This window comes from Bos grunniens, chromosome 11 (genome assembly GCF_055505025.1).
Source record: "Bos grunniens cultivar Pamir isolate PY7600 chromosome 11, Bosgru_T2T1.0, whole genome shotgun sequence".
Taxonomy (NCBI): Eukaryota; Metazoa; Chordata; class Mammalia; order Artiodactyla; family Bovidae; genus Bos; species Bos grunniens.
Window position 1 is genome coordinate 26692155 of NC_141175.1, and position 12078 is coordinate 26704232.

At 40.9% G+C, this 12078-nt stretch overlaps 1 protein-coding gene across 1 annotated transcript in view; it reads left to right on the forward strand.

Moving 5' to 3' along the window:
- Positions 1–531: 531 nt before the first annotated feature.
- VSNL1 (visinin like 1) overlaps positions 532–12078 on the forward strand; it is a 120846-nt gene continuing 109299 nt past the window's right edge. The window contains exon 1 of the mRNA XM_086323575.1: positions 532–862. The gene's annotated coding sequence lies outside the window, so the exon portion shown is untranslated. The remainder of the gene's footprint in view (positions 863–12078) is intronic.

Genomic DNA, 12078 nt, shown 5'->3' on the forward strand with positions numbered 1-12078 from the left:
CTTTTAGAATGCCTGGCTCCCAGTGCTCTCAGTTTAAGACCCTCGGAAGAAATGACCCACGCAAAGTGCCAACCATAAGGGTTTTCTTCAGAGTGAGCCATGGAGACAAGCTTACGGCTTGCCGGACACGTTTCCTTCGGAGCAAGGGATTTCTGCAGTTTTCTCCTTCACCTTACAAGCCTGACAAAGAGGGGGTCGGGGGCCCTCCAGGCCTGAGGGTGGCAGGAAGCAGGCTCCACGTGTCCCATTTCTGGCCTCAGCCTTCATCACCAGACTTGGCTGGTTAACCGCGGGGGCGTGGTGAGGCCAACTCGCTCAGCCAGTCCAGGTGAAGGGCTGCGCCAGTGGCCAGGCTCCCTTTTCCTATCTACTTTCCTTCCGAGTTTCTGCTAAAATCTGGAGACGTGGAATCCACTCGCGGCAACTCCGAGCCTCTCCAACTGAGCATGCGCCAATGCCTGGCTGCTTTTGGTCACCGGCCCCAGCTCCCTTCGAGCTGGGCTGCGGAGCCGGAGGAGGGAGGAGGGAGGAGGGGAAAGGGGAGGGGGTGCCTGGAGAGGCGGCGGCTCGCGCGCCTGCGCATCCGGCTCCAGGGACCCTAGGTTTTCTATGGGATTCCCAATCTGCAGCAGAGACCTACCGGAGCGTGTTGCGGCGGCGACTGGGCTTGCAAGGCGCGATCCAGGAGGGATTTAAGCAGCCCAGAGCTCCACTGGAAAAAAAAAAAAAGAGCGCGAGAGAACCATACCCAGAGACGGCTTAACCGTTTATCCGAATTAAATATATATATACATACATTTATTTATAGAGAACTGTTGAGTTTTATCATTTTCGTTAAGTGACCGTGAGCAGCGCTATAACTGTAAGTGGAAAATACAATCTTCGTTGCATTTGTGCATGTGTAGTGCAGCCAATTGTCTGGGAGACGCTTGGGTTATTGTCACCTACTTGGCTTTGCATAGATACGTCTAAATGCATGGTGTGACAATAGCTTTGTTTAATGCTGGTGATCTAAACGTATACTGTTAGTCCATAGGGGACCTTTTGGAATAATGGGGGTGGGGGAAGGGGGAGTGTTTACATGCGGCGTGTTTGGGGAATTGCCTTAGGCTAGATTTAAGACAGGTGAAACTGAGGTGCTTTTTAAGTGTGTCTATACATACGCAGATTTCCTTACACAGATTTAAGTAGCTAATGGACCGATTGTGAAGTTTTCCGGTTGCTGATAAAACTATTGAGCGGTTGCAGTCAAGTACCAACCTGTCATCCGTGGGGCTGGTGCACCATTTTTCTCACCGTGGAAGAGGAGCGAACGTGTTTGTTAAGTAAAACTGAGTGGACGAGATGGTGTGGAGACCAGGATTGGTTTCCAAAGTGGGATGTTTAGAACCACAGGGCTAGGCGCAAAATCAGCTCATTTCTCTGTTAGTGTTTAGAAATGAGAAGATAATTTTCGGTTTTGATTTTTCATCACGATGGTGAATGGGCAGAAAAAGGAAAGATGTTCAACCACCCCGTCAGCCCGGTCTATTTTGAACAGAGTATGAGACTCAGAGCCTTTGAATGGGGACTGTCAGATCCAAACTAGTTACCTGCCTTTGCATGCTGTATTTGCATTCCAGAATGCAGGGATGAAAAAATATAAAACCAGATGTTTTACCTTTGGTAGTGTTTCTTTAAAGGAGAAAAGGTCGTTCTGTGTTTTGAGTTAAAATGGATTGTTCCTTGCTCAGATACTGAAGAAGGGTCTTTGCAAGGTCAAACCCCCTGTGGAAATCAGGGGGTCTGGGGAACTGGGGGAGGGTGCAGGAAATGATGATGCTCTCTGTGGGTGCTCAGCACTGCAAGGAGATGCCAGAGTGAGAATACATTTTTCTAGAGTTGCCCTCCTGTCCATATTTCGGAGATCAAAATGAAGTGGAAATGCTAGTGGGTGTAGAAAAAAAAGTGTATACTATCTATGTGTCACATCTCACTTGGAGACAAGAGGACCCAGGGAGCTGTATTTCTACATATTTAATTTTTCAATTTAAAGGAATTTCACATTGAAAAAATTAAAAATGAAACTCTTGGGAAGACACATTTTTTTCCTCACTACCATTTAAACTGGCTATTGTTGTCTTTGGTGGAGGCGGCCGGGGGCGGGGGCGGGGGGATGGTGGTGTAGAGGGGTCCTGCATCATTGAACACCCCACTCTTGAGCACACGCTCATTAAGCTTCGGTGTTTAACCCCAGAAAATGCTGCACTGAAGCAGGTTGGCAGAATGGCATGAGGCAGGCAGACAGGAGAAGAGCATGGCCAGTGTGTGCTGAATTTCCACAGAAAAAGCAGATCCAGTTTCTAGGATGAAATGAAATACGTTTTACTCCAAATAGGACAAGCCATTTTAGACTCTTGACCCTTTAGTCAGTTCAACTATTTGGAACCTTTCAAAGGAATCTACAATTTATTTAAGTGGATGAAATTTGAAGTAGAAAATTCTAGAAGATCCTCTCCTTGGAAACCTAAAGTGTAAATCATACTGCCTTCTCGGTCCCTCCTTTCTTTACTCCAGGGCAGAAGGACCAGTCGTTTGTCCTAACTGAGCCATACTCCTTGTCACCAGTGAAAGTTGGATCAGCTCTCTGAATGGTGCAGGTGCAGCACTGCGTTGATAAATGGGTGGAGGAGAAAGAATGGGGAAACCTGGTGTGAAAGCTCATAGATGTTTTCTCCCAGATACCCTGGTTCATAAGGCTGAGTTATAGAGAATCGCATCGGGCAGAGACCTTCGAAAACATCTAGTCCAAACCCTTTGTTTTATAGATGAGAAAATTGAGGCCCAGAGCCGTGAAGCTAGGGGAAAGTCAATTAACTTCGAGTCTATGGAATAAAGAATTAAAGAGTAATGTTGAGGGAAAATGTTCCCTTCTCTCTGCACTTATAGCATCCTCAGTGACATCGCTGAGGTCTTGCAACAAATAATTGCCTGCTCCCAGCACATCTTTCGAGAGAGTCCCGAAGGTTCGTTTTTTACACCACTGCACCTCTTTGCCTCTCTTTTTTGGTAAGGTCTCCGTCTCTTTTTTCTGTTGCCCCTCACTTCTAATATACCCACTTCATTAGATGTTTAGTCTGGCCTTCCTGGCATCTCAGTCAGTTCCTTTGGAATCCTTCGAGTTTTTGGAGAGAACTGACAAACCAATTGGAATCTTCAGCTCCCGTTTGAAAACTGTCCAGGCCCATCGCCAACCCCTCTCTGCTCTGTTCCCCAGAACCTTTCAGGGAATCCAGGCTTCTGAGACACTACAGGTATCTCCCCTTCTGTTCTACCTGTCTCACCTCCTTCAGCTGTGCTGCAGCTGCGGGCACTGGGACCTAGCAGAGTGAGGAAGTTGCAGTGTCAACACACAGCAGGCGCTGCCAGCTCGCCTCTGGCTCCTAGAAGGCAGAACCCAAATCCAAGATGCCTAGCTGTCTCCAGCCTTCATGGAAATCCACCAGACAAAGCCACCTGCAGAGAGAGGGACTGAAGGCTGGGCGGGAAGACTGAAGGAAGACACCTGACTGTTCTTCCTGAAGTCGGCGCTATAGAGGAGAGGAGAGCAGCTTTTTAAAGCCTTTAGAGCTTTTAAAGCGCAGTCTTGCTGGACAGGGACTGCAAAGCAGGCAATAATTATACCTGCCTAATTTGCCCTCTTCTTTCCTTCTTTTTTTAATCTCTTTTCCACTCATTTGCTTTCTCTATTTCTCCTTCATATTCTCCCTTTCATAAAAATTTCTTGAGTATCTGTGCCATGAAGCTCTAGGCCTTTTAAAGATAATTCAGTCATCCCTGTCCCTTCTCCCCAGGCACTCAGGAACTATCACAAATGTCCCCTTTGGGGAAATGCCAGGAATTCTTACCTGAAAAAGCTGAGAAGTTGGGGGAGGCTTGAGAAAGACAAAGTCTGAGACTCTTCCTCATTTGAGAGATAAGCTAAATACACTTGACAAGTGTTGAAGCTCAGAAAGCAAGGTAGTGAGTTTCTCAACACATTTCCCAATTAACAATTTAACTTAACCATTTCCCTCATGGTAAACTTTTACTGAGTTGGGATGAGCTCTGTCTTGGAGAGAGTCTGTCCCTAACACATACTCTTGGGTCAAATGTCACCTGGCCTTGCTGTTCTGTTCTGAAAACAGCCATGTCCAAGCTATTCTATACACCACATACCTTATACAGAGGTCAGAGACTTGTAGCTACTAAAGATGCTTTGCTTTGCTGCGGTATAAATCTCATTCTGTAATAAGACAGCATGATTAGAAATGTCCTGAGCAAGCTATAGATTTTTCTATTTCTTTTTTTCAAGCAAACATCCAGTTCTCTTTATTGGGATGTAAATAAATCTCCTAGCACTACAAAAGTACGAGTCATATGAGAGGTTTACAGTGGTCCCTAGTACTGTATGTAGGAGGGTTTTAAATAAGACAGCTATCGATAATTAAAAGCGAATTAGTTCAATCAAGTTACAGTATCATCCTTCAGATTAAAGTGCTCTGATATTAACTAATGTGGCAGCAAACGTGATCCTGAGAAGGAATCCCACTGCCAATCATCTTGCCTCTTAACTTCAAAACAACAAGAATGAACACAGTTCGTGTAATAACCATTCTCTCCTCAAGCCCTGCCCACCCCCTTGGCTTGTGACATTCTCTCCTGAGGAGAGATGTCGGGATTTGATGAGATTCTGTCTCAACTGGGACAAAGAAAAATGAGTAATATGGAAAACATTCTAACATCGGGTTACTAACAAATTAAATTAAATCACCTGATGACTCTGTTTAGTTGCTAAGTCATGTCCGACTCTGTGACCCCGTGGACTGTAGCCCACCAGGCTCCTCTGTCCGTGGGATTCTGTAGGCAAGAATACTGGAGTGGGTAGGTTTTCTATTTGGGTTGCATGTATATATGGATTCCAAACCTTGCTGAGGAGCTCCCTGTGGAATTTTATAGACTGACAGTATAATATCAATATCAAATGCGTGGTTTCCTAGTTTGCAAGAGCAAAATATGTTTAATGTCATTCTGAAGGTCTTTTTCTTTGTGTTGAATGATTTTTATGTTTCTACGATTAGCAATTATTTAGGAAGATAGAAAGGCTCTCCTTATAGAGGTGATCACATGCCGTTGATCTAAGGTTGAAATTGACAAAGTCCATCTCAGTTACATTATTAGATGTAAATATATTAATTTTCTAAAGTATCAAATGGCACAGAGATAAGTGAACAAATGGTTGATATTTCTACTATGTTGGTGGTTAATTCACATTATTTATAGAGTATGTGAACTGGATGGGATCCATATAAATTACCTAATCCATCCCTTCAATACATAAAAAATTGTAGTATAGTAAGGAACATTTTCCTGAGGAGGGCATGGCAAACCACTCCAGTATTCTTGCCTGGAGAATCCCATGGACAGAGGAGCCTGGCAGGCTATGGTTCATAGGGTCACAAGGAGTCAGACACAACTGAAGTGACTGAGCAAGGAACATTTTATCTTAAAGACATATCTGCAATGTGAAAACACATTGCACAAGAGCAGAGATTTTAATGATCTTTTTCATATTTCCACAAAATCTATACAATGTCCTTTATAATAGATACTCTGTAATATTTCTCAATTAACTATTTTAATAAGATTCAGTTACATAAACCTTGTTAATTATGTCAAGAAATTAAATCATGAATACTAAAAGCATGGCTTCCCTCATAGCTCAGTTGGTAAATCATCTGCCTGCAATGCAGGAGACCCGGGTTTGATTCCTGGGTTGGGAAGATCCCCTGGGGAAGGAAATGGCAACTCACTCCAGTATTCTTGCCTGGAGAATCCCATGGACACAGGAGCCTGACAAGCTACAGTCCACGGGATTACAAAAGTTGGACACAACTTAGTGACTGAACCACCACCACCACTAAAAGCATGCACAAAATTAGAATTGCTTTAAGTATCTATGTTACTAAAAGGAAAATCTAAACTAAAAGTTATTTTATAATTTATTTTCAATAAGGACATAAAAGCACTATGCTAATACCTTTAAGCATGCTTTTTAATGTACTTACGGAGTATATTCCCTTGTATCTCTTCATAGGTAAAAATGTAAATTATTTTATGTATTTACAAGAATTGATATCAATATGTCAAAAAGGGAGTATAAACCTACACTGTAGTAGATATGTATACCACGTATTTAAATCATGATTCTCTTGAGCTATGGAATTATTTTAATGTGTTCACACTGTGAAGGGACCATAACACTGGATTTCTCATTTACAGTTTGTTTCTAAAGATAGCTTATGCTCTTTTACGTGAATCAAAATAATTTGAGTTGCTTCCAGCTTCATTCATTGGGAACCCCACAAATGGAATCTTAGGGGTACTTTAGAAACTGCTTAATGAATGAAATAGATACGCAATAGAAAATTACTGAGGAATCCTCAAAGAGGTTTGACACCTTAATAACAAGGTTCTATGAATACATTAAAGATGCTCTATACCCTTATCAGCTGACTTAAAGCATGCCAGTCGGGTAATTTGTTGGTGATTCTTTTGTTTCACTCTGGATTTCTCCGTTGCCTTCCTTAACTACATTTCTAACACAGATGACCTGATGTGTAGCCATCAATCGTTTTTTTTAAAAAGAGTGCACTGCATTTCTAACCATTTGTTGGATTATTTTCAGGTGAACAACATATTTCCTTTTGTTCTAAATTGCATTTAAGATTTGGAATATTCTCATTCACCAGCAACCTTCAAGCTCACTATATCTAATACAATAATTGCAGAACTTTTTATAGAAAATAAGACTCTCAAAAAGAGTTCATTTTTATGAAACATTGCTCATAAAAGGCAACGTGTTAACAAATAAGCTAAATTTACTTGCAATTTTTATATATCTATAAAATGAATATGACTTTTGTTTATTCTTGTTCATTTAAGGACTTTTCTAAGAAATATGTCCCTTTAAATGTATTTTTTTCTCCATTCTTTGGATCTTATTTATTATCTCTCAGGCTCTGAAAGACTGTGAACTTTTGAAGAGCTGAAAGTAAATAGATTTTTTGCAAATTATTAACATGTTCAATGTGCTTTGCAGCCTTGGTAAATTTTTTCCAGTGCGAACAACTAGATCCTAATATTTCTGCTGTTTCATAGTTTAGAATGTTTATTGCAGTTGAAAGCTTCTCAGAATAGTAGATTTTGATGCTGCTAGAGTCTTGTGTTTTACATTTTGCCTTGGTTTTATTAATTTGTGATTAGTGTATTTATTTTTGACTTATTGAAACCCAGTCTTAAATTATGAGTGAAATTTCCCATTGGAGGCCCATTAAGGATTATCACTAAAGTTGACATGCTTATTAATATAATATCTTATTTTTAATGTGTGGAATAGTGCTGTACAAGTTTGATTTTCAATTAGCAACTTCTGTTCTGGAGTTTTTTGGCTTTTGATGTTATGAGCTAATGAAAGACTATCAATTTTGTTTATTCCAGAAGTTCAAGTGTTTCTGAAATTTATACGTAAGGTGTGTGGTATATGCTTTCTTGTTTATATGGGAAATTTTATGAAAAATAAAAAAGAAATTGTGAAATGAGTTTAAATTCTAAACAAAATTGTTAGTTTTTCTTTTAAGTGTTTATAAAGATATTTATTCCTCAGAGTGAGATGAAAACCATCCATGCAATCTTCTGCCATTTTTAATTAGTAAATGGAAAAATTCCTCAATTCTCACGGTTTCAATTGACTCAAAAGAAATTATGAAAGTGTAAAATGAGTTTTCAAGCTAGATACACTTAGATAAAAATCCCTAATTCCACAGTTTATTAGTTCTATGACCTTGAATATATTGTTTAACCTGTCAAGCTCAGTTTCCATTTAAAATTGGATTCTTGAACAGAAATAGAAGACTATGTATTAAAGAATATAATATAATGCCTCATTATTGAAAATGTGCAATTAATGATAGTCATTATCATTACTGTCATTTCTTTTATCAGAAATTAATGGTTCATAAACCACTTTATTCTCTGAGTTATAGTAATCCCACTCATAATAGAATCTCTGAATAAGAAATTGAGCTATGACCAATGCACAGTTAACAGTGCTTAACCTACCTTGTAAAAAAAACATCCATTAAGTAAGTGTGCCAAGCACTGTGTAGTCACTGGAATCAATATTAAATAAGTTACAATCTCAGCCTTCAAGGAATTTATGCCTAATGAGGAAGGTAAGCGCAGTTCAGTAAGTCAAGTGAAACAAAAATATGGTATAGATGCATAAAGGAAATAATTTGTAGAAGAAATGCCTACACTGAGACCTTATTCTCATTCTTATTTCTTTCATTCTTTCCTTAAATGCATCTCCTTTCATTATACTGTTTCTTTGCCATTATTTCCCTACCATAAAATACCAACGTATAATTGGACACAACAGAATATGGAACCAAGAAGATATTTTTAAGCTTGTTTCCTTATTGAATACATTTTAAGGTCATCTATTAATTATTTTCCAATGTAGCTAAATAATGTGGCCCTTGTCTCCTACCCAAGCCTCCAGAGGGTCATTGAAACTCAGTGAAAAAAGAGCCTTGCCTTTGGTTTAAATATTATACAATGATACTTCTATCCTTTGATACCTTCCAAAAAAGAGCTTTCTGTCTGATACTCTCTGTGCTAAATGCTAAGTTGCTTCAGTCATGTCTGATTCTGCAACACTATGGAGTCTGTAGCCCGCCAGGCTCCTCTGTCCATGGGGATTCTCCAGGCAAGAATACTAGAGTGGGTTGCCGTGCCTTCCTCCAGGGGATCTTCCTGACTCAGGGATCGAATCTGTGTATGCCACACTGGCAGGCGGATTCTTTACTACTGAGCCTCCAGGGAGGCCCACACATACGTGTGTGTGTGTGTGTGTGTGTGAAAGTCAGTCAGTCATGTCCGACTCTTTGTGACCCCATGGACTGTAGCCTGCCACGGAAGCCCACACATACACATACATAAATCCAAAATGGCCTTAGCTATCTTCAGCTCTTCTAAGAGCTTTTTCACTTCTCCTCAGCTTTTTCCTCCATTCTCCCTCTATTTCCTGCCCCACTTACTAGGAAAACTCAAGTATATTTCTTATCTGGAGTTAAAGAGATATCTTTTTCTCCTTTTGAAGTCTGTAACAAAGTTGCACCTAAATTCTGAGGCTCTTTTCTATAGGAGGAGTATTGTATGATTCACAGAATTAGGTAGGAGTTTTGATTCTAATTAATTTGGGGGCTTTTTTTTCTCATTTTTGAAATGGGGTCATATATCTACCTTGGTACTAATAGGTGTGTATGTGTGTGTACCTCACATGTATATGTATACCACTTAAAGAACACACCTGCCACTGCAGGAGACATAAGAGATGCGGGTTCAGTCCCTTGGTTGGGAAGATCCCTTGAAGGAGGCAACCTTCAAGGTTGGCATGGCAACCCAGTCCAGTATTCTTGCCTGGAGAATCCCATGGACAGAGGAGCCCAGGAGACTACAGACCATAGAGTCACAAAGAGTTGGACATGACTGATGCATGCACCCACGCACACCACTTAAAAGAGGTTCAGTTCAGTTCAGTCACTCAGTCGTGTCCGACTCTTTGCGACCCCATGAATCGCAGAACACCAGGCCTCCCTGTCCATCACCAGCTCCTGGAGTTCACCCAAACTCATGTGCATCTAGTCGGTGATGCCACCCAGCCATCTCATGCTCTGTCGTCCCCGTCTCCTCCTGCCCCCAATCCCTCCCAGCATCAGGGTCTTTTCCAATGAGTCAACTCTTTGCATGAGGTGGCCAAATTATTGGAGTTTCAACTTTAGCATCAGTCCTTCCAATGAACACTCAGGACTGATCTCCTTTAGGATGGACTGGTTGGATCTCCTTGCAGTCCAAGGGACCCTCAAGAGTCTTCTCCAACACCATGGTTCAAAAGCATCAATTCTTCAGCACTCAGCTTTCTTCACAGTCCAACACTCACATCCATACGGGACCTCTGGAAAAACCATAGCCTTGACTAGATGGACCTTTTTTGGCAGAGTAATATCTCTGCTTTTCAATATGCTATCTAGGATTGTCATAACTTTCCTTCCAAGGAGTAAGCGTCTTTTAATTTCATGGCTGCAGTCACCATCTGCAGTGATTTTGGAGCCCCAAAATATAAAGTCTGACACTGGTTCCATTCAACCATCTCATCCTCTGTCGTCTCCTTCTCCTCCTGCCCTCAATCTTTGCCTGCATCAGGGTCTTTTCCAAGGAGTCAGTGCTTCGCAGCAGGTGGCCAAAGTATTGGAGCTTCAGCATCAGTCCTTCCAGTGAATATTCAGGACTGATTTCCCTTAGGATGGACTGGTTGGATCTCCTTGCAGTCCAAGGGACTCTCAAGAGTCTTCTCCAACACCACAATTCTAAAGCATCAATTCTTCAGCACTTAGCTTTCTTTATGGTCCAGCTCTCATATCCATACATGACTACTGGAAAAACCATAGCTTTGACTAGATGGACCTTTGTTGGCAAAATAATGTCTCTGCTTTTTAATATGCTGTCTGGGTTTGTCATAGGTTTTCTTCCAAGGAGCAAGTGTCTTTTGATTTCATGGCTGCAGTCATCATCTGCAGTGATTTTGGAGCCCAAGAAAATAAAGTCTGTCACTATTTCCATTGATTTATAATGCTCTTCATAAGTCTTGTCAGAGGATATCTGCCGACCTTTAATTATCTTTCAACCTTCGTACTCTCCCTCCTCTACCTTTTCCTCCAAGGTGCCTTGAGCGTGTTTTAAACATTCTAATGACATCCTTACTTCACTTCTTTGCTTCAGGTCTAGCACTATCACTTCTGTATTTTTGGCCCAACTAATGTCCATCAAATAACATCAAATAAATGGTAGAAAGGGAGCCCTCAGTGGAGTACATAATACCTGTTGCAGAGCATGTTCATGCCAGGGTTGGCCTCTCAGAGCCTTCATTTGTTGAGCATTTGTAGAAGTGTAATCTGATGTAAGTTAGCTAGGAGCTGAGCTCTCAAAGTGAGGGTGAGGGAGAGGTGCACCTACATACAGATACATAAATACATACATACTTACATGCATGATAGGCACACAGTAAGCTCAGTATGTTGTCATAGGTTGTTTTACATTTTAAGGAAAAGATTGAAGAGCAAATAACTACATAATAAATCAGCACTTTTGAGATGGCATTAAAAGGAAGGCCTTGATGAAAGTCTTCTCATTCTAGGTGAAGTGGCAGATTTGAAAGTGAAGGGGGTTTTAAGGCTTCCCGGGTGGTGTGGTGGTAAAGAAACTGCCTGCCTGTGCAGATGCGGTTCTGCTATCTGCTGTCTGCCAGAGCAGATAGGAGATGCGGTTCAGCCCCTGGGTCAGGAAGAACCCCTGGAGTGGGAAATGGCAACCCATTCCTGGGAAGTCCCAAGAACAGAGGAGTCTAGAGGGCTACAGTCCATGTGATCAAATAGTCAGACACAACCAAGCACTCACACGTTAAGGACATTTTAGACTTTGTTTGTTTAAAGAAATATTTCCAAAATACTAATAGTTATTTCCCCTCGAAGAGTCTTGTGGAAACCCTTTTTGACGTAGATAATGTTTCCAACATCCTAGTCTTAAATTATTTTCAGTGCATATTTTCATATTAATAGTAAGTCTGAGTGGTCCTGTTGTGAAGACCCAGCATATGTTTCATTTGCTTAACCTTATGTTTCCAAACCTTTTTGCCCAGGAAAGTTATGTTAAAATGCACTTGTTAACCATCTCATTGTGGTTCTGAAGAACCCAATTGGAAAAGAAGGACAAAAACTGGAGTATGTAGTGAAAGGTACTTTCGGACAAGGAGCCATTAATTGTGTCTTTTAGGTATCAAAGTTGTGTTTTAGGTATCATAAGTGTGAAGTCTTGCAAGAGTTACTTTACTTTTCTGAGTTCTAGTTTTGTCATTTAAAAATAAATATGAGATTTTCTGCCTTCCCTTCTCTGATTAGGAGTTTATTGTGAGATTGAAATGACTTTGAACATACGCTATAA